Here is a 20,280-nt window from a genome sequence, read left to right on the forward strand (position 1 = left end):
ATTACACGAATACATACATAAAATTCGGCGCTGCAACCAGTCCCGGGTGTAACTCGCCTCCTGCCCAAAGTCAACTGCGATAGGCTCCTAATCCTAAAGAGGAGCTTCAGATCCAGTCATAATATTATCATTTAAACAGTTTATAGGAGTAGCCTGGACAAGCACATATCCTTTTTCTGAACACACACACTCTCACAGTTGTGACTGGCCTTAGGTGCTTTATGTTATCAGTAGCTATGATCTTTAATTTTGGCAGAGGGTTGGACATGGTCTTGTGTCAGTATTTAAGCTCTGGTTGCTCAGTCACACGTCGCCACTTCAGAACATCTAGCGTTCTCTTTGTCGGGGACTCGACCACTACCACATCCACCCCGTTTCAAATCTCATCTTCCATCTTGTAATGTTTTCTATATACATACTGTATGTGGGTATTTTCTGTGCATGATGGTAACCATCCACATTTCAGGTTAATTAAAAACTCTACATTGCCCATCTGTTTGAGTATCAGGACGAATGGTTGTAATTGGCCGTTGACCAGACCACTGTTCACCTCATCCATTGCCCAGAATTAGTTGGCACAGATAGTTAAGTTCGAGACGTCAACAAACCAAACATGCATGTCATTGGAATGTGCGAGGAAGCCACAATTTTGTGACAATCACAATCCAACAACACACAAGAAATGCATGCAAATGTATTGTTGCAGTCCGCAATAAGATGATCAAGGGTGGCTTTCGCAGTGACATCAACAATGTTCCTTGTTGCAAGCATATGTATTATACATACACTATTTCAGAGTCAAATTACTCGTGCTTGATTTTCAAAAACAATGTCATGATATTTTCAGTTTCTTCATTGCTGACATTACATCCGTGCTTTCCTTGTCATCACTTGAATATTTCCATAGATGAAATAGAAATTTACTGATGTTGTGGGTGTGCGCCATATTTATCTATGTTTCCACGTTCGGCACTCAGCACGGGTGCAGAAGTGAAATACCCATTACTGCATGTGTCAGTGTCATAAACAATAGCGTCGACTCCTCGAAAGGAGGCGGGGCGGTAATGGAGGCAGTGCATCAATGTTCAACACAAGGTCTGCAATTCTCACCAGGAGAACACTTACCTGGATCTTCAACAACAAACAAATCACCAATGAGCATTCATGTAAAAATATACGGTACTGTATATTTGCTAACATAAAAACAACACCATTGAAGAGGAAAAAATATATAATTTGTGTCCCCTTAGAAGTGTATACTAAGCTCAATTGTGTACCTGCCTACAGAGAATATTTAATAAACTTAACGTATGTACTTCACGGTAAATGTGAAATACAACAAAACTTAATACAAAAGAAATTAAGGCGGTCTTCAACTATACAGCACCATTCGTCATCAAAGTTGAAACTTGATTTGGCATGACAGCAAATCAGACTGATTTTCACCATTATTAAATATTTGCTGTTTGCTGGCAACAAACACTTGAACAAACTAAAACATTTGAAAGTGTAATTCATGAACTTTGTAGTGTTAGTTACATTAGTTAAATAAATTTAGTTTAAACCATGAGGTGTCAAATTAGATGCTCAAATAATGCACATGGGGGGGTCGGGGGGGGTCATTGACTGATACACGTCTGTGCTGCTCTTCCTCAGGGAGTCAAAGGATTCCCCATGCAATTAACACTTACATAGGAATATTTACTAGTTTACAAGACAAGAAAATGGATCTCCTATAGACAATGTTTTGTTGTTCTTTGTATAATGATACTAATAATAATAATTATTGTTATTATTATTATTATTATGTATTAAAGCGCAATGATGCTTGTTTATGACAACTGTGATGTGATTAACGCAACAAGAAAATATTCATGTCTGTGACACACTCCAAATCTCAAAATACAGCGCATTCCTTTCAATTTCTCTTTGGAGAGAAAATGAAACCCACCCGTTTTAAGGGAACTCGTGACAAAAAGCCACTGATCCCTCTTCCCTCTCTACTCTTTTGTGCCAAGGTAAGTGCAGCTTTTGTTACAATGACAAGTGCTCGAGCCAGAAGGCTATGAGGCAAGAAACTACCGGCGCTTGTGGAAGCGACAGACGAGTGTAATTTGGTGGCCAAATGCAAAGAATTGTGGAAAATCATTCACGTATTATGAGTCATTATGTAAATATATCAGAGTCACTGGTAGTGTATGATCACCGGTGGTGCGGTGTGACAATCACACAGGTCGAGGTGATGCGCAAGACTATAGCCTCTCCCCCGACAAGACCCTAGCGTAACCTCCCAGAGGTGCACCACGGTAATGGCAACATGCCAGCTGATCAGCTAGGGATCTCGGAGCAGGAGGGAGCCCCAGAGGTGCTGAGTGCTGGGCCCACGGATGTGGATACGTCCCGATTATTCACCAATCCCTTCCCCAGCTATGGGTCAAACTGGTCCCGCTGCCTTGTGGGTACACTAAATGTGAAAGGCTAAGGGAGAAAACCCTAACAGAAAATCAACGGGCCAGGTGAGCTGGCCTCCTGAAGCGGACTGCGACAGACTGCAGACCCGGCAGCTCACTGCAACCACACAGCCCTCAGCCGTCTTGGACTCTTCCTTGCCGCTGACTCAAGGGTAGTGAGGTCAAGTCATGGACTGGGCATTGTTCAGGCCCCTTCCACGTAAAACATCATCGAACACCATTTGCACCCCTCCCCTTCACCCCGCTTCATCACAACATTGACAAAGTCCTGCGGCGACGGGGAAGGTGGGCGACGGGGGCAGGTTATGACAAGACTGGAAGCCTTCAGCACACCCCCTGCACGTGGGCGGCTCGGGTCGGCGTCGTTGAGTTGCTGGAAAAAATGGGGCAGCGGCGCTCTCCGGTGAGCATCCGAGTGACGAGGCAGCCCTTTTCAGGGTCCGCACTGCCTCCCTCACTCCGAGGAAGGGTCTAGAAAATGTGACCTAGAAAAATGTCTGCCCCAAGACTAAACCCGGGACGGGTAGCCGCACCCGTCGGGAGTCCCCTTTTTAGCGGCCGCAACAACAGGAAAAGTTCACATACCTCTCTCAAGGTAGCAACCTGGAACGTACGTACGCTCCTGGACAACGAAGATCGACCCTCCAGAAAAACCGCACTGGTAGCAGAAGAACTGCGCCGGTATAACATTGACATCGCGGCTCTGAGTGAGACCCGCTTCCATGAGGAGGGCTCTCTGTCGGAGCCTGGAGGTGGCTACACCTTCTTCTGGAAGGGTCTCCCTAATGACAACAGAAGACTATATGGGGTCGGCTTTGCTGTGAAGCAGAGCCTACTAAGATCAATCCCAACGTCTCCAATCGGTGTCTCCGAACGCCTTATGAGATGGCGAATTCCACTGGCCCACGGACGCTTTGTCACCCTCCTTAGTGTATACGCCCCGACCCTCACATCCGACGAGGCTTCCAAGGACGCTTTTTATCTACTGCTGAGCCAACAGCTGAGTAACATCGACTCGAGGGACTCCATCCTCCTACTCGGGGATTTCAACGCCAGAGTTGGCAGAGACTGGATGACCTGGAACAGAGTCATCGGCAAACACGGTATCGGTTCATGCAACCCAAACGGAGAACGCCTACTAACTTTATGCACGGAGCATGAGCTAGCAATAACAAACACCATGTTCCAGCTCCGTGACATGCACAAGACCACCTGGATGCATCCTCGTTCCCGTCACTGGCATCTGCTTGACTATGTCATCGTCCGTCAAGTGGACCGGAAATTTGTCTCCCTCACGCGTGTCATGCGTGGAGCGGAAGCATCCACTGACCATCGGCTGGTTGTGAGCTCACTACGCATCCGCGTCCGTCCACCGGCAAGAAGAACTCCAGCTGTACCAACAATAAACATCAACAAGATCTTCGACCCAGGGTACAGAAACAAGTATCAGGGAGCTATTGCTCAATGGCTCCAACAACGAGACGACAGCAGTGACCCAGCATCAAACGAAGACCAGAGCCTCTCCGAAAGATGGGAGAACACCAGCAAAGGGATCCTCACAACAGCACGAGAGGTTCTTGGCGTAACTAGTCGCAAACATCGCGACTGGTTCTGCGAGAACAACACTTCCATCAAGAATCTCTTAAAGAAGAAAAACGAAGCACACGACCATGCATTGCGTTCGGGTTCCCTGCAGGCATGGAATAATTTCCGCACGCAACGCGCAGAGGCCCAGCGGCAATTAAGAACGCTGGAGAACACCTGGTGGACCTCCTACGCAAATCAGCTACAACAGCACGCCGACCAAAATCAGCTTCACCTATTCTATGACGGTCTGAAAGCTGTCTGCGGCCCAATAAAGGGTTCTGTAAGCCCCGTGCGATCAGCCAACGGTGATCAACTACTCACTGACCGCCCTTCTATACTCGCAAGGTGGGCTGAGTACTCTCGGGAACTCTTAAACAGGATCAACCCATCTGATCCCACGATTCTCGACGATATCCCTCCCCTCCCGCAGAGAGAAGAACTAAGCACACCACCAACGCTGGAAGAAACAAAATCTGCTCTCCATGGCCTGAAGAACAACAAAGCCTCTGGTCCAGACGGGATTCCTGCCGAGCTATTGAAGTTTGGCGGGCAAGCCCTCCTGGACGATATCCACGGTTTCCTGCGGGAATGTTGGGAGGGGGAAGACGTGCCACAAGCTTGGAAAGATTCTAACATCATCTATATATACAAGCGGAAAGGCGACAAAGCAGCATGCGGAAATAGCAGGGGCATCTCTCTACTGGCAACGGCAGGGAAAGTCCTTGCCCGCATTATGCTCTTCAGACTTCTTTCCACCATAGTCGATGACGTGCTCCCCGAATCACAGTGCGGCTTTCGCAGAGACCGCTGCACTGCAGACATGATCTTCGTCTTGCGCCAGCTACAAGAAAAATGTAGAGAACAACATCGGAACCTCTACATCGCCTTCATAGATCTAGCTAAGGCTTTCGATACAATCTGCAGGGAGCTCCTATGGGGTGTGCTGGGACGCATTGGTTGCCCCCCAAAATTTGTTGCGGTGTTAAAGGCCCTTCACCATGGTATGCAAGGCCGGGTGGTGTGTGGAAGTGAAAAGTCCGACCCTTTCCCAGTGGCTGTGGGGGTCAAACAGGGATGTGTCCTTGCACCCATCCTGTTCAACATCTACCTTGCTGTCATGATGAAACATGTTTACAACAATACCGACCCAATACGAGACGGTATCTCGATCAATTACCGTCTCGATGGCAGCCTTTTTAACCTAAGAAGATTGAAAGCCAGAACGAAGATCAGTAACACGTCTGTGCTGGACTTGCAGTATGCCGATGACGCTGCAATGCTGAGTCACACGCCACCAGGACTGCAGCTGTCCCTTGACGTCCTCACGGACACGTATACCCGCGCTGGCCTCGTCCTAAATGCAACAAAGACAGAGATTTTGCAGCAGACCACCGACGCTGACCCCTTTATCTTCCACTCTGGGGAAAATGCTCTGAAGAACACTGGCGACTTCGTCTACCTTGGCTCATCTGTCAACATGAAGCTCGACCTCACACCCGAGATCCAAAGGCGGATCGGGTCGTCAGCTGCAGCATTTGGACGGCTGTCCAAGCGATGCTTCCTCAACAAGAACTTAACTCTTACCACAAAAACTAAGGTCTTTAACGCTGTGTGTGTGTCTCTCCTACTCTATGGTTCAGAAGCATGGGTGCCCTATGCTAAACATCTTAAGCAACTGGAGCGCTTCTACATGAACTGCCTAATGAAGATCCTGGGCATTCACTGGTGGGACAGAATTCCGCACACGGACGTCAGAAGCAGACTGCAAGTCCCACCGCTATCGACTCTCCTCCTCCAGCGTCAATTGAGATGGCTCGGCCACATTGTTCGCATGCCACCGGACAGACTCCCGAAGAAGGTGCTGTACGGTGAATTAAGTACTGGGGAGAGGAGCAGCGGCGGGCAGCTGAAGCGTTTTAAAGACAGCATAAAGGTCACTCTCAAGAAGTTCGCCATCGATCCGACCAACATGGAGGAAGCGGCATCGGATCGGGTGGAGTGGCGACGACGCACCCTGGAGGGCGCAGCGCATCACGACGCCTCATACAACCTGGCGGCCCTGCAGCGCAGGGAGAAGCGACATGCCGGACCGGTTATGGACGGCCACTATCGCTGCGACCTTTGCGGGCGCGGCTGCGCTACTCTGGCGGGTCTGAGGGCGCACCAACGTGCGCATCAGCGGCGTCAACAGCACGGGGATCGAAGGATGGGGGAACGCAACGTCGTCTTCGGCTACGAAGGACTGGAATAAGCAAGCAAGTAAGCAAGTATGATCACCGAAAGGATAATTTCGAACATCTTCAAGCTCCACAGCAAGAGTGGCAGAAATCATCAGTTTATCTCCCAAATACAACCTCGGAATATGACACTAAGGTGGTGCATATTACTTATTTGGTCGACCGTGAAGAGGCCTGTTCTGAGTCAAACCTGCTCTGTTAAATCAATGTATGCTCTTGGCTACTGTGCTGCAGTTCAATTGGTGGGCTTTGGAGATCGCATAAAACCAAATTGTTCATTTATGGAGGTTTTCTTTTATATCCTCACACAGTTCTCACATGAGGTATCAAATTGAACTTCGGGTGAGCAGCATAAGAGTATGAGAGCAATAAGACTAAATGCTTCCCATTCACACCTGAGACAAGTCACGTGGCATCGTGGAGAAAACAGGGCTAATTTGGTCATTTTCACTGAAGAGTGTACTCACTTTTGTTGCCAGTGTGTAACGTGTGTGTGTGTGTGTGTTACATTTATGCTAATGATTCTATCTATCTGGTTGTCTGTCTGTTTGTCCATCCATCTATCCATCACAGTTATGTTGACTATGACCAAATGACTAAAGTTGCATGAGATGATGCAATGTGTTTAAGAAGCATGAATGCAGTGGATTTAAACAAAAGCAGCTGGTGGTGTAACCTTAATATTCCACTACGCTGTCAAGATTCCTGTATAAAGTATTCTCACCCTTGCAGCACTGTTTGATTTTAAATGGTTTGGAAGAACAGCCTGCAAATCCTCCTTGAGCGGATTTATGACTGAGCTCGAAAAAGTGGGAGCAATTTCATGCGCTTGCTAAATTGCATATATATCTGTGAGAAGTGCCAAGTTTATCTTCCTGCTTTTTTTTCCCCCGTTGCTGCGACAGTATTAGTGAGACTTAAGGAGTTCAGAAATTATCTTGAGAAATATAAATTACATGTTGATTGGGAATCTGTGTTTTTCCCCCCTTTACATCTGCTACCAATTCCTATTGTGCAAACAGAGCAGAGAGTATCCTTCAGGTACAAAGAGGTTTGATTATGTGAAGGAATTGCATCAGTTTCCGAAGAATGCCTTCATGTCTCCAAAGCTGGCTCTTTAACACACATTTCAGACGGGGGCTGTCAGCTTATGGCATATTAGCTGGATGGCTCTGTTTCCCACGGGACATGGGAGGCTAGCTTGGAGGGATCCGGGGTAGAGAAATGGAAGACACACAATGTGTGATGCTTTGTTCTGTCACTCCGACTCAGCTCTGCAAAAATCAAGCACAACTTGGCCACAGACCATGGAATCACCTGGAGCCTTGGATGGTACAGTATGCCCTGAGACACCATGCAGCTGTTGTAACAAAGCTGTTGTCCGAGTTCATTTTTTTGTGTCCCATTGTACATCATAAAAGACTAACTGGCCGGTTGAGTGCAGAGCACCGGTAAAGCAAAACAAACATCATTTGGTTGAGCAGAAAATTGACTTAATGATTTCATGCGTATGACAAATTTACAACATGAAGCTGAATAGTATTAATTAGTATTTATTAATTACAATTAGGGTGGCCCGGTAGTCCAGTGGTTAGCACGTCGGCTTCACAGTGCAGAGGTACCGGGTTCGATTCCAGCTCCGGCCTCCCTGTGTGGAGTTTGCATGTTCTCCCCGGGCCTGCGTGGGTTTTCTCCGGGTGCTCCGGTTTCCTCCCACATTCCAAAAATATGCATGGCAGGCTGATTGAACACTCTAAATTGTCCCTAGGTGTGAGTGTGAGCGCGAATGGTTGTTCGTCTCTGTGTGCCCTGCGATTGGGTGGCAACCGATTCAGGGTGTCCCCCGCCTACTGCCCGGAGACAGCTGGGATAGGCTCCAGCACCCCCCGCGACCCTAGCGAGGATCAAGCGGTTAGGAAGATGAATGAATGAATAATTACAATTAGTTAGTAGTGATTGTAAATAGCACAGCCACCTTATGCTGTATTTTCTAATCTATTGCTAATTTATTATATTTATTCTACGAATATACTGTATTTCTAATGCTACATTTTATATTGCACGTTGATTGAACTGTGTACAGTTCTTTCTGAAACATTAGTTTTTTTTCTTCCCCCCTCCCACCCCCCTAATTTTGCTGCTGTAGACTGAAAATTTCCCCAGTGTGGGACAGATCAAGGTTATCTTAGCTTAGGTTATCTTATCTTATTTTATCTTATCTTATCTTAATACACATAATTACTGAGATATATGAAAATACAACTCCAGTCAAACTCAAAATCTGATGAAAAATGCCAACGTTCCTCTCAGAGTTATTGTAAGTTAAGGTTCCAGCAAATTCTTGCTAACAAATGCCGAATGAAAAAAAGCCCTCAGTGGTGGTGGTACAAAGATATTTTAGAATTAAATGTGTAATTGCATAGAAATTCTGATACTTTCAACGTGTCATACACTTAGTTTCAGTCTGTGTGCCCTCCAAATTGCTGACTTGAGTACAGTAAAATCAGCCTCCGCCACGCTATTTGCCCTCATGGATCCAGAAAACTGGAAATCAATACTGCATGCATTTCAAGCAGGAAAATTCTGTTATTGAGCATACTGCTATATAATGGTTTCCATTATTGACATCTATGAGTTATGAAATAAAACCTAATGCAATGAGGATGAGGAAAATAGTATTTGAGGGGTTTCATTGGATCAATTCAAAATCCGAGCAGTGCATTTTGATGACAATAAAATGGTAATGTTGTCCGATACACAACATCAAAAATGGTTTGGAAAGTGCAGAGCTATCAAAAATGTTAACACCAGAAAAAAATATTGGATTCCTGCTTGGATGTGCTCTTTTTTTCTAAAATTCAGCATTGTTTCTGTTGGAGACGAGAGGTACCTCGATGCTCTTAAAATGGCATATTCACATTCCAGTTACATGTGAAGTTTGAATGTTTGTGTTTAAAACTGCTCTCTTGCATGCACAGAATCCTCAAACTAACAGAAGGGCTGTCAGTATATTCTAAAAACATAAATGCATTAAGATAATGCATTCATTAAAAAGTAGATTGTGCTTCTATGACAAGGAATAAATCTAGGCAGACAAAATAAGATCGATTTCGGAGATGGGTAACAAATGAAGGGGTTGTGGTTGTGATGAGGTGCAAATAACGAAATGCCAGGAAGGCTCAAGTGAAGAAATCCACTTGAAATTTATAATAATGTGTTATTTAGGTTACAGTGGTCTGTCCAAGTTCAAGTTGTGCTTGAGGAGAAAAATATGCCATGAAGTCATGCAAACCATTGTTGTTTCCATTTGAAGCGCACTTTTATTAATTTACTGTTGTGTGTTCTACACGGTTTTCCCCCTTTTGCTATCCGAGAGATCAAAATAGCTCAGTACAGTACAATTCAAGGACATTTGCTAAATGGCAACGTTTGCTTTGCTGTGTGTTATCAACTCCGGTTCCCATTGCTGAACAGTAAACAACTTTACTGATCGTCATAACAACGTCCTATGGCTTTGAAAATGACGTTTGTGTCACAAAAAGTGATTTATTCATAGCTTTAAAATATTCTCCCAAGTGAAGTCTTTGTTATCATCATCATGAAGACAAGCAAAAAGTGCGTATTTGACCAAGCCAAGCATACGTACAGCTGTTGATGCAGCTTTGAACTGAGCTCAGATGACCCTTCCTCCCGCGAAACCCGTGCACCCCCAACCCCTTTCTTATCCATTACATGAGAGCTGAATGATGGTGATTTGGTTGAGGCCCAGTGAGTGTCTGTAGAAAATTGGTTGGTTGATAAAAACCCTCCTATCAAAGGGGGCTACGTTCTCATTTACATTTAGATGAGTATTGATTATTTATTTACTCAGTGGAGTGGGATTCTTTTCCAATCTTATCTCTCGTCTGTGCTTGTCACCTGGAGAGGAAAAAAAAAAGAGATCGAGTTCTTGACACCGCACTAAGATAACAGCATTTCGTAGTGCAGATAAAACTTGGAATGGTGGCCGGTGCTTCTCTCCATTCGCTTTTCCTCCCTCCCAATTTTGATGGAAAAGGGGAAGTTTGCCAAATTCAAAGTGATAGCCCTTTTTCAAATTGGGGGTGGGAGTCGACGGAATCTCTATTTGCAGGTCAAATTGGTCATTGGGATGTTGGCAGGCTCCTCCCACAGGGAGACATCTTATCATTCGTGTCTCTATGGTTTAGGATTCTGCCCCGATATAATCTAAGATGATTTGATACTTGTGATATGCAACCACACAGTACTTTCCATTTGATGCGGTATAAGATGATATCTGATGATCTTAATGATGGCAGAGTGTGAGGAAATGAAGCCTGTGGATGTGTCTGTCATGTTGCGAGTACTAAACTCTGGTGATGTTCTGCGGGTTATGTGGGGATTGGTCATGCATTGCCAATGAGTCTGGAGGCTTCTGGCAGCGTGAGGAGCTTTGTGAAACTGACTGAAGGTGTTTAGGGTGGGAGGTGCGGCATGCGGGCGCTCTATAGGAATTGGGAACCCCTGACAGACGCTGCCTCTTCTGCTGAGCACTGTGATGGAGAGTGAAGAGTCTCTCGAGGTGGCCTCTGTCAGCTCTCGTTCTCCTCAAACCAGACATGTGGCTGTACCACAACACTGCCGCGACTTCTCACCCTTCAACCCCTGGGCCACCCCCAACCCCTCATGGTCACCTTTCATCCCCTCTGCTTCACATGCACACCAAGTTGGCCATCTCAGGTGGGGATTGCAACTCTATTGTCACTCCTTGTCACCAGACAATGTAGGAAAAGGGCCTCATCAATGACTGTCGAAATGGGACGTTCCGAACATCAGGGCAGCTCATTGCACCATGTAATATATTTAGAGTGTAAAAACTCCCAGGTTGGATTCAGAGAGCGTTTTCATTTCATGCAGGTTTAGTATTTCCCCAATACGGTTGCTGAAAGCACACTATGAAAAACGTTGGTTCAAAATTAACTGTATTTGGGCCAAACAGAGACCGATCTGCTACTTTAATAAATGGACTACATGCATGCACCATTTCCGTATTTGAGCTACGGAGGCGTGTTAACCTCCGGTCGCTAGTCTTCGAACACATATAGCATCAGTATCAAACTCTTTGAAATTTACTTGCAATCTCCTGAAATGAAATGACGTATTACCCTTTTATTTGCTCCACTTATCCAAGTGTCGGCGAAGTGATCAAAGCGTCATATCTCATTTAATGAGCCATTTGCTATATCACAATTCACGCGGGTCCGTGCAGACAAAGACTTGCATGGCTTATTTTGACACGCTCAAACTGTACACTCCCTTTTTAAATTTGATATCGGAATCCATGCGACAAAAATATACAACCGTTTCTATTCTCTAGTGTACATATAACACATCCAAAATAAATTGAATGGTAGAATGCGAATCCAACGTAGTGATGAAAGTTCACTTGGGAGCTCGGTCGGGGGTTCAGCTGGAAGCAGTCAGCACAATCCAGATTCCAGATTCATCAGGCGCATCGTCGACATTGTTAGCTGTGTGGGGGAAAGAAAGAACATTAGTACACCAGCTTTCCAACAACAACATAGCATGAATGGCAAGACACGTGCAGACCAGACTGGGTTAGCTGGCTGATTAGATGACAAGCTGTAAGGCTTCAGTCAATCAAGAACGCTTCAGAACTGCTCATTTAAGACTCTCGCTTGGAAATTATGTTTTCAGCTATTCCCACAGGAACGCACAAATCCAAGAAGAGGGCTCATATTTTCTCTGTTTGCCTTGAGCTTGTTGTGTACTGACATTAAGCTGAGGCTAGGGATTTTACTTGAAACGTTCAATATTTAATCTTTGCCTTGAAAATCCGCAACAATTAACTGGTACTTTGCTTTGGTATAAAAACGTTGCATTTTCAATGATGAAAAAAAAATACCAGGATCGTTTTTGCTAATGTGTTCTCTGTATACATTTTGTATTTATTTGCTTGACTGCCGTTATGTAAACTCATCTCTCAAATGTTTGAAGCCGTGCAGAGCCAGTTGTTGGCCAAAAACTGAGTTTAAAACATCACCACCTCAAATCTTCATGGCTATATCTGTCAAAGTCTCCTCCCACCTTTCTGAATTTGATGAGGTTTATGTGGCTGTCCAAGAGGAGGCCAATCAGTGTGCCAGGACACGTGTAGGCTCTGTCTTCTGCTGACAGTTGTGAGGACCAAACTGCAGCTAACTTCCTCTGATGCTTGGCCGGCGCGATCTGGAATCTGTCATAAGTGAAAGCTTGAAAAGGTTAGAACAGTTCAGGGGAGATAAATGCTGAATTGGGAGGACACCTGACATAGGAACGTAAGCACTCCAGTTGAAAAGGAAAAAGTTTTATTGGGTTCCTCCTCCTTCGTGCAGCAACATGCCACAGATGGGAGAAGTCAACCACAACAGAGATGCTCTGCGGCAGAACTTTCCACGAAACCGCCTATGTACATAAACCCCTCAATTACTCTCATCAGAACAAATGATAAAGAATGGTTAATGGCTTTTCACAACGTCTTTTGTATAAGAAAGCTTGTTAACTGCACAGCACAAAACAAATAGGCAGAATAATCAGTATACTTATTGACAATGTGTCATTTCCAGTTAGAGCAGGAAGACTCTCGCGATGCTGCGGGCTTTGCCTTCCATCTCTCAAGAGGCAGAACACTAATGGCTTCTGAAATCAGGGATCGAAGAAACTCATAAAGCTCCGCGACATGAGATGAGAGAGGAACACCATTATTAATCCTTTTCATCTAAATATGTGACGCGCTGTGCAGATCAAAACCCAGAATGATTATATTATACCACTGCAACCAGGGCAGACTTAAGTCGGATGTGAATTTGAAGGTAAACTTGGAAAAAGCATGTTTAAAAAAAAAAATCCCAATTTAACAAAATTAGTTGTATTCAACACATTCATTCATTCATTCATCTTCCGAGCCGCTTGATCCTCACTAGGGTCGCGGGGGGTGCTGGAGCCTATCCCAGCTGTCTCCGGGCAGTAGGCGGGGGACACCCTGAATCGGTTGCCAGCCGATCGCAGGGCACACAGAAACGAACAACCATTCGCACTCACACTCACACCTAGGGACAATTTAGAGTGTTCAATCAGCCTGCCATGCATATTTTTGGAATGTGGGAGGAAACCGGAGCACCCGGAGAAAACCCACGCAGGCCCGGGGAGAACATGCAAACTCCACACAGGGAGGCCGGAGCTGGAATCGAACCCGGTACCTCTGCACTGTGAAGCCGACGTGCTAACCACTGGACTACCGGGCCGCCCTTGTATTCAACACAGTATCTTGAAAATAAATTGTTCTGCAGTACGGTTGGTGGAAAATAAGGAGCAACAATTTACTACTTGTTTTTGAATGGAGACATTTTTTTCACAATTTGAACCTGTTACCATGTGTCTTAAAATGGTATACACCGTTTAAAGATTTAAAGCAAAGCAAACATCCACTGTTACTCCACTTAAAATGTTTCATTAATGGCTCCCTTTTCATTCACCTGGTTTTACATTGTCAATAGCAGTAATGAGCGTGTCAATTACCCACCGTCATTCACCAGCGGCGGAATTGGAAGCCCGTCATCATCACACTCTCTGATTATTACAGGCCGACTCAGTCCGTCAGTCCGTCAACATTATATTAACGCTCTTTCTTAATCTCTCAATTACATTTCATCACTACTATTTTCGGACGGTCAGTCATAGATTATTTTCAAGGTTAACGGCACACAATTTTATACAATTAGAAACAGATGGACCACTTTACACAAAAAAAAAAAAAAAGAATTACTCCTCCTCCTGCTTCTCAAACTGTCTATCACTGCCATTTATTCGCCAGTCATCAGTCTGCCAACAACAAAATCAATCTGTGACAGACTCACGGACCTTCCGTCGGTACTGACGGACAGGCTTCGATGACACAGACGAAAATACCCACCTCTGGCCAATGGTCTTTTGTTACCATCACAACCAAGGGCAGAGCTGGGGCGTTGTGATGAGGTGAGCAGCAACTTTCTTCCCACACAGTCGACGATCATAACAGGAAGGGGAGCATGAAAATAGCAGAGAGAGCAAGACATTTTCAATTGTCAACCAGTCCGGCATCCACTCTATGATCACAGAGTAGACATTGTAAAATCCACACATTTGAAAACCTTTTCATTCCGGTTGAATCATTCTTATCAATTCCATGAAAGTTGAGCTGGTAAGTTTGCACTAGCTGTAGCTAGCTGGCAATTGTCATTTTTAATGCCGTTTGGGTTATTATGTAGTATTTATGAGCAAACAAATAAAAAGGTGTGCATCCACATGGCCTCACAGGTCAACCTAGCACTTGTGAGCTGCTCTGCTCTCCTGTTATTAAGAGATGATTGACAGCTGTCATGTATTCACCACCTCAGACTGATATTTGTCAGCTGCTACCTCTTTGACAGAGGAGCTGAGGGTCCTCTCAGCCTGCAGACAGCGCTTGACTGTTTCAATACGCCGCAAGGCTTCACCTACAGCGCAGTTATGTTTGTAATCAGCTTTCGCAGATTCAATTATGTCGGTAATAATTTACATTATACCGTGTCATATCAAAGCACAATATGTCTTGACAGTTTCTTATTATAGTGCAGTGTACTTTGCTGGTATTGGTTCATATCGGCCAGCAAAGGAGTAAAAAAGTCACTTGGAGTCTCCACTCTAATAAACATTTAAAAAGAAAATGCTGTATTAGAATTGCTTGTCAATGCATCATAGACCTCAACAAGGGCCAAATTAGGATGTTTCAAATTAAGATGACCGGTAACTACATGGAAACCTGCCTCAGACATTTTGACTTTGTAATTTCGACGCTCCCATTCACTGATTAATCAAGTCGTCGTGTCTTTTGCAAAATTGTTACCAAAACCTTAAAAAGTAAACATTTGCACTGATTTTCAATTTAGTGAGTTTGTCCTTGCCTCCAGACATCCACCAAGTTTTGCATGACTTAAATTGAGTTCTCCTTGACATAATTCTGTTCACAAACAAATAAAGGACCATAAAATCACGACCTACCTGCCCAGAGAGACGAAATGAAAGTAAAATCGCATCATCATCTGCAAGCACTATCACTCACTTGCCCTTTTTTGCACCTTATCCGATTTTTAATGATGCACACTTTATGATTTATTCAGAAGTCTTGGACACTTGACTGTGCAAGGTGTTAGGTGTCGTTTATCACCTACATCCCATCTGTAGAGTAGTGGAGAACAACTATGTTGCTGTTGCCGTAACAACCCAATCAGCTTGCCGCCTCACTTTCTGCTCAATACGAGCTCCGTAATGTATGACAGAGCTGTGATTTATATTCCCTGCTCAAAATTAAACAGCATAAATTACTCTTATTTACTCTGCAGGTGATAAAGATCCCGTCAAATAATGTCACTTGAGCATAATTTTTATGGAACAAATGAAATTTGTTATCAAGGAAAAGCAGGTCAAGTTCATCAATTAAAAGTGTTTTCTTTTTTTTTTCTTCATATGCTGTAAATGTTCCACTGCTATTTAAAATGATTGATTTGATTAGATCTTCATTTATTAAAGTACGACGTGAGGCTGAAGCCTGAGTAATCAGGATAAAAACTGACTCAGCATGAATGTCTTCAACTGGCACTTGGCAATTCAGCAACTCTTTTCTTTATGAGTCTGGAGACCACATTAAGCACATACTATTAAATCCTTTGGTAACACACGCAAAAAGGTCTATTTTCACGTGTTAAAAGGTGTTAGGTTACACGTCTTCCTCTAGACCAAGGGGATGTTCTATATGTGTGACTCTCAATCATTCCGGAATAATGTTTACAGTGGTGAGGATTTCAACAAAACATCCATCTTATTGCTGAAATTCAACCTGTTACAGGACAACATCTGTTGTCAATCGTATCTATGCAGTAGTTCCGTTTTATTGTATCGATATATTTCCTGCACAAAGTGACCCACTGGTTTGAGAATCCAAAGTGTAAAAATACGTCTCGGTTGGAGCTAGAACGCACAGGGGTGGGAAAAAAATGAGGTTCTGGGAATGTTTTGCCGATAAAATAAAAAGAATCAGGAGAATGAAGGAAAGAGGAGAAGTTGAATATATATTTCATGTGATAAGAGAAAGATGAAGCGCAAGAAAAAAGATTCCATTACAGCTGCGACAGTTACAAAACTGCTGCTGTGCCGAGTAGCCTCTGCTGAGAAGATTGATGCAATAAGAACTGACCTTGGCTTGGAGCAGGAGTCGGTGATGTATGTATGAGCATCTCCCTGCTAAATGGACCCAGATTTGTAGCACTAATATACATGGGAGCCCAGTACCAAACGCACAACGGCTATAAATCAACAGCCACTTTGGGTGTCATTTCTGGTTTATATTCTACTATTGTTCTGTGCTTTTAATTCGTGTCACTGCCATCTGTTCAACTGATGCTGTTTCATTGGCCGTGATTGGGCTGCAGACATACCGCGAGCACCATCCCTGTTAGAGCATCGGAGCGGATTAAACGACATTGGCGGAATTCCATTAGGGTCCGTTGCCAGGTTTTATGGGAATAGAAAGTTTTGTGACATCTTTTGAGGAAAGTCTACATCATTTGTAAATGTCATCACCTGACGATTGGCTACCAGGACATAGAGAATGAAAGATTTACTTTGCTAGCCTTATGTATAAATCGTAATTATCATGGCCAAGTTGGGCTAAAACTATATGGAAAGTTTGGAACTTTCAACTTTCACTTTGCTTTTATGTGCATCGAAGGTGATAATGACACAATGCTGGTTATTTTATTTGAATGTGCGGTGCCCCACCCCTCCTTACCCCCCCCCCCCCCCGCCACACACACACACACATACACGCACAAACATACGCACACATGCAAATACAATTCAATACAATACAATACATGCTGATTTATATAGCGCTTTCACAACAGCGGCAGCTGTAACGAAGCGCTTTACAAAACAGTTAACATAAAGTAATGGGTTCAATTCAGTGAGCAACGACTGCCTGATGAGTTGAATGCAAAAAAATCAATGTCTTCATCTGAAATAAGACGGCTTCAATTTAAATGACGTCACTTTGTATGAACGGATGCTGGTAATCGGAAGTGGAATATTTTCTCTTTTTCTTTTTTTTTATCTGTTCTGCACTAAAGGGAGATTGTCAGTGTTTTTAAAAAAATGTCAATGGCAGACTCTCTTAAATGTTCCCTCTATGTCATAGAAGGGAACATTTCAAATGCAGAACGGTGCCATTGATTATATTCTGGTCAACCCTGTGCTCATTTTGGTCATTAATCTGTCAGAAAGACTGATAATAGTCTGGGAAATCCACTTGATGACTTCCTCTGTGGGTCCTCTGACATTTACAATGAACAACACAATAATGACAAAAGGGATTCTATCACAGGGTCACATGAAAGCAGATAAGAAAACACACAAGTGTTTCCCAAAGTTCACAATCAATTTAAACCAAAGTATTTTTAGAACGCCAGTAATTTGAAATGAGTAAAAAGTTTGAGCCGTCTATTCTGGACAGTGCAAATACTTTTAAGATGTAAAACTTGCATAAAAAAGAGACTTGAATAAATAGGCGCGTTGATTATATGTCACTGGAATGGCAATGGCAGATATTTAAGTGAATGCTTCATTGGGATGCTATGTTATTAGCGTTGTGATGTCTCTTTTGTCAGGAAGATAAACTTTTGCTGGCAGAAGAACCCAAATTTGGGGGAAGACAGACTCGAGTGCAGGCACCAAACTCTAGTTTTTATTAAGTAGAGCTGAAAAGCACTAGGGCCGCTTACAATAGAAAATTCCCCCCAAAAAACCTACCCCCCCCCCCAAAAAAACAACAATGTAAAGATGGACCCAAATCAGCAAACATCCGACAAAAGCAGAACAAATAGGTACAACATTAATTACAGTATTCATGCACAAAGGAGTGGATTAAATGACTCTCAACTGAACTTTATTAATGCTGTTATAACAAGTGCTGTACATAAGATGGAAAATAAAACTAAAAGAAATAAAATGATGATAACATTACAATTATTGTCATAGGAATAATAATAACAGCAAATAAATATTTTTTAAATAAATTAAGTTTCTTTTACATTGGCAGTTGGCATCAAATGAATTGCACAATTTATGGTGGCGAACTGGTTAGGGTGTCTGCCTCACAGTACAGTGGTCCAGGGTTCGATTTTTGGGCTCTAGCCTTCCTGTGTGGAGTTTGCATGTTCTCCCCGTACGCTGCCAAAAACATGCGTGATAGGTTGATTGAATACACTAAATTGTCCGTAGGTGTGATTGTGAGCACGGATGGTTGTTCATCTCTGTGTGCCCTGCGATTGGCTGGCAACCGGTTCAGGGTGTCCCCTGCCTACTGCCCGGAGACAACTGGGATAGGCTCTTGTATGCCCACGACCCTCGTGAGGATAAACGGTTTAGATAATATAAGGAGAGGAATTGCGATTAATCGTGATTAATTATGGATAATTATGCATCTTTCTACTTTTACTTTTACAGCTCTAAAGAGTTTGGAGCTGGTATTTACTTGGGTCACATGTTGGGATTAATGTTGAATGGTCAAATCGATTGTATATTATTTGAATAGCTTTCTTCAAATTCTTCTCCTGTGAAATGCAATTATTCAACAAAATGATGAAAACCGACTAAGCTTGACAGGCCTCTTTCTTATATCCTCATCTCAACAAGTCTCAAAACATCTGGTTTACACGTTTAGTAATCCGCCCACCAACGGCACACTGTAACAGTGTTGATTAGTGATGCCCCTCAGAAGTAACCCTTCAGCAGGGTGTTTTGCTCTGAGATGATATGCCCAAGGTGTTTGACTAATGGGCTATAGTGTTTGAATTTGGCTTTGCAAAGTGTGCAAATTATTTTAGATTTCTCCAATGAATTGTTGAGCAACTTTTGAAAGTCAAACTGCATAAAAGTCCGACAATTATCTGACTTAGCGCGAGTGACTCTCCTGTAAGTTTGGCAGTGAGCAGAGGTCAGCTGCTACGGGAAGTAAATAAAGATGGGTTTAAAAAAAAGCACTTTTAAATTAATGTCAAAAGTTAACTTTGCCAGCCCTCTATGAATTCTAACAAACTGACATTGATCATTACAAAATAGACCAGGTGAAACAAATCCAAAACTGACCAGAGGACACAGGAACCCTTTCAGCTCTGTTTTCTTACGTAAAAACATCAAGACAAGGAAATCATTCCCAAAAAAGCAAATGTGAAACGCCAACCGTCTGAACTAAAAGTTGTGGAAACAAAGTCTTGATCTGTGCACACCGTTGGCACTGATGCTAAAGGTCACAAAACATGGAAGAGGCCAAACAGACCGATTCTAGCAGATGATATCATCACCCAGATGTCCACCAAAGTCATCATATCTTGTCGCGCCAGTACTGGATCCATTGCTTGGCAGCATCACTAGTGTCTAAGAGGTCTTCATCTGTGCAGGTGGGCCCCAGTTCACAGTCCCGAAGAATGTGCTCCATTGTTTGTATTGGGTGGCCACACGGACATTCACTGGTGAGTGAGAGTCCCCATTTATAGGTGTTGTTCCCAGTCTTGCCTACTCTGGTTCTAGCTCTATTTAATGTCACCCAGTTCTTTCTTGAGAGGGCTGTTCCACTTGGAAGATGTTCGTTTGGGCTTTGGGTTGCACCATTTAGTGCAGAGCTGTCCCATTCTCTCCATTTTTCGAGCCTGTGGTTTGTTGACTGCTCAGGATCTAAACTTTGGGCAATCATAAAGCTCTTTCTGGACTTCAGTCTTCTTATTGAGTCACTATGGCCATAGAGTGGGTGTCTTGTGTCATTTTCTTGACTATGCTTTTGTGTCCTTGCATGAATGTCTCTACGTATGTGTGGTGGTGCGATGCCCGCCAATCTGTAGAGTGCTGGCAGTGGTGTT

General features: G+C 43.7%; 1 long non-coding RNA gene across 1 annotated transcript; it reads right to left on the minus strand.

The window, feature by feature from the left end:
• Positions 1 to 10,941: 10,941 nt before the first annotated feature.
• Positions 10,942 to 19,740, minus strand: LOC127602153 (uncharacterized). Its single transcript, XR_007962710.1, has 3 exons — positions 19,514 to 19,740; positions 12,404 to 12,551; positions 10,942 to 11,826 (listed from the first exon to the last, which is right to left on the minus strand). It is a non-coding gene; the product is annotated as an uncharacterized LOC127602153 (long non-coding RNA).
• Between the last annotated feature and the right edge of the window lie 540 nt (positions 19,741 to 20,280).

This window comes from Hippocampus zosterae, chromosome 6, assembly GCF_025434085.1.
Source record: "Hippocampus zosterae strain Florida chromosome 6, ASM2543408v3, whole genome shotgun sequence".
NCBI lineage: Eukaryota > Metazoa > Chordata > Actinopteri > Syngnathiformes > Syngnathidae > Hippocampus > Hippocampus zosterae.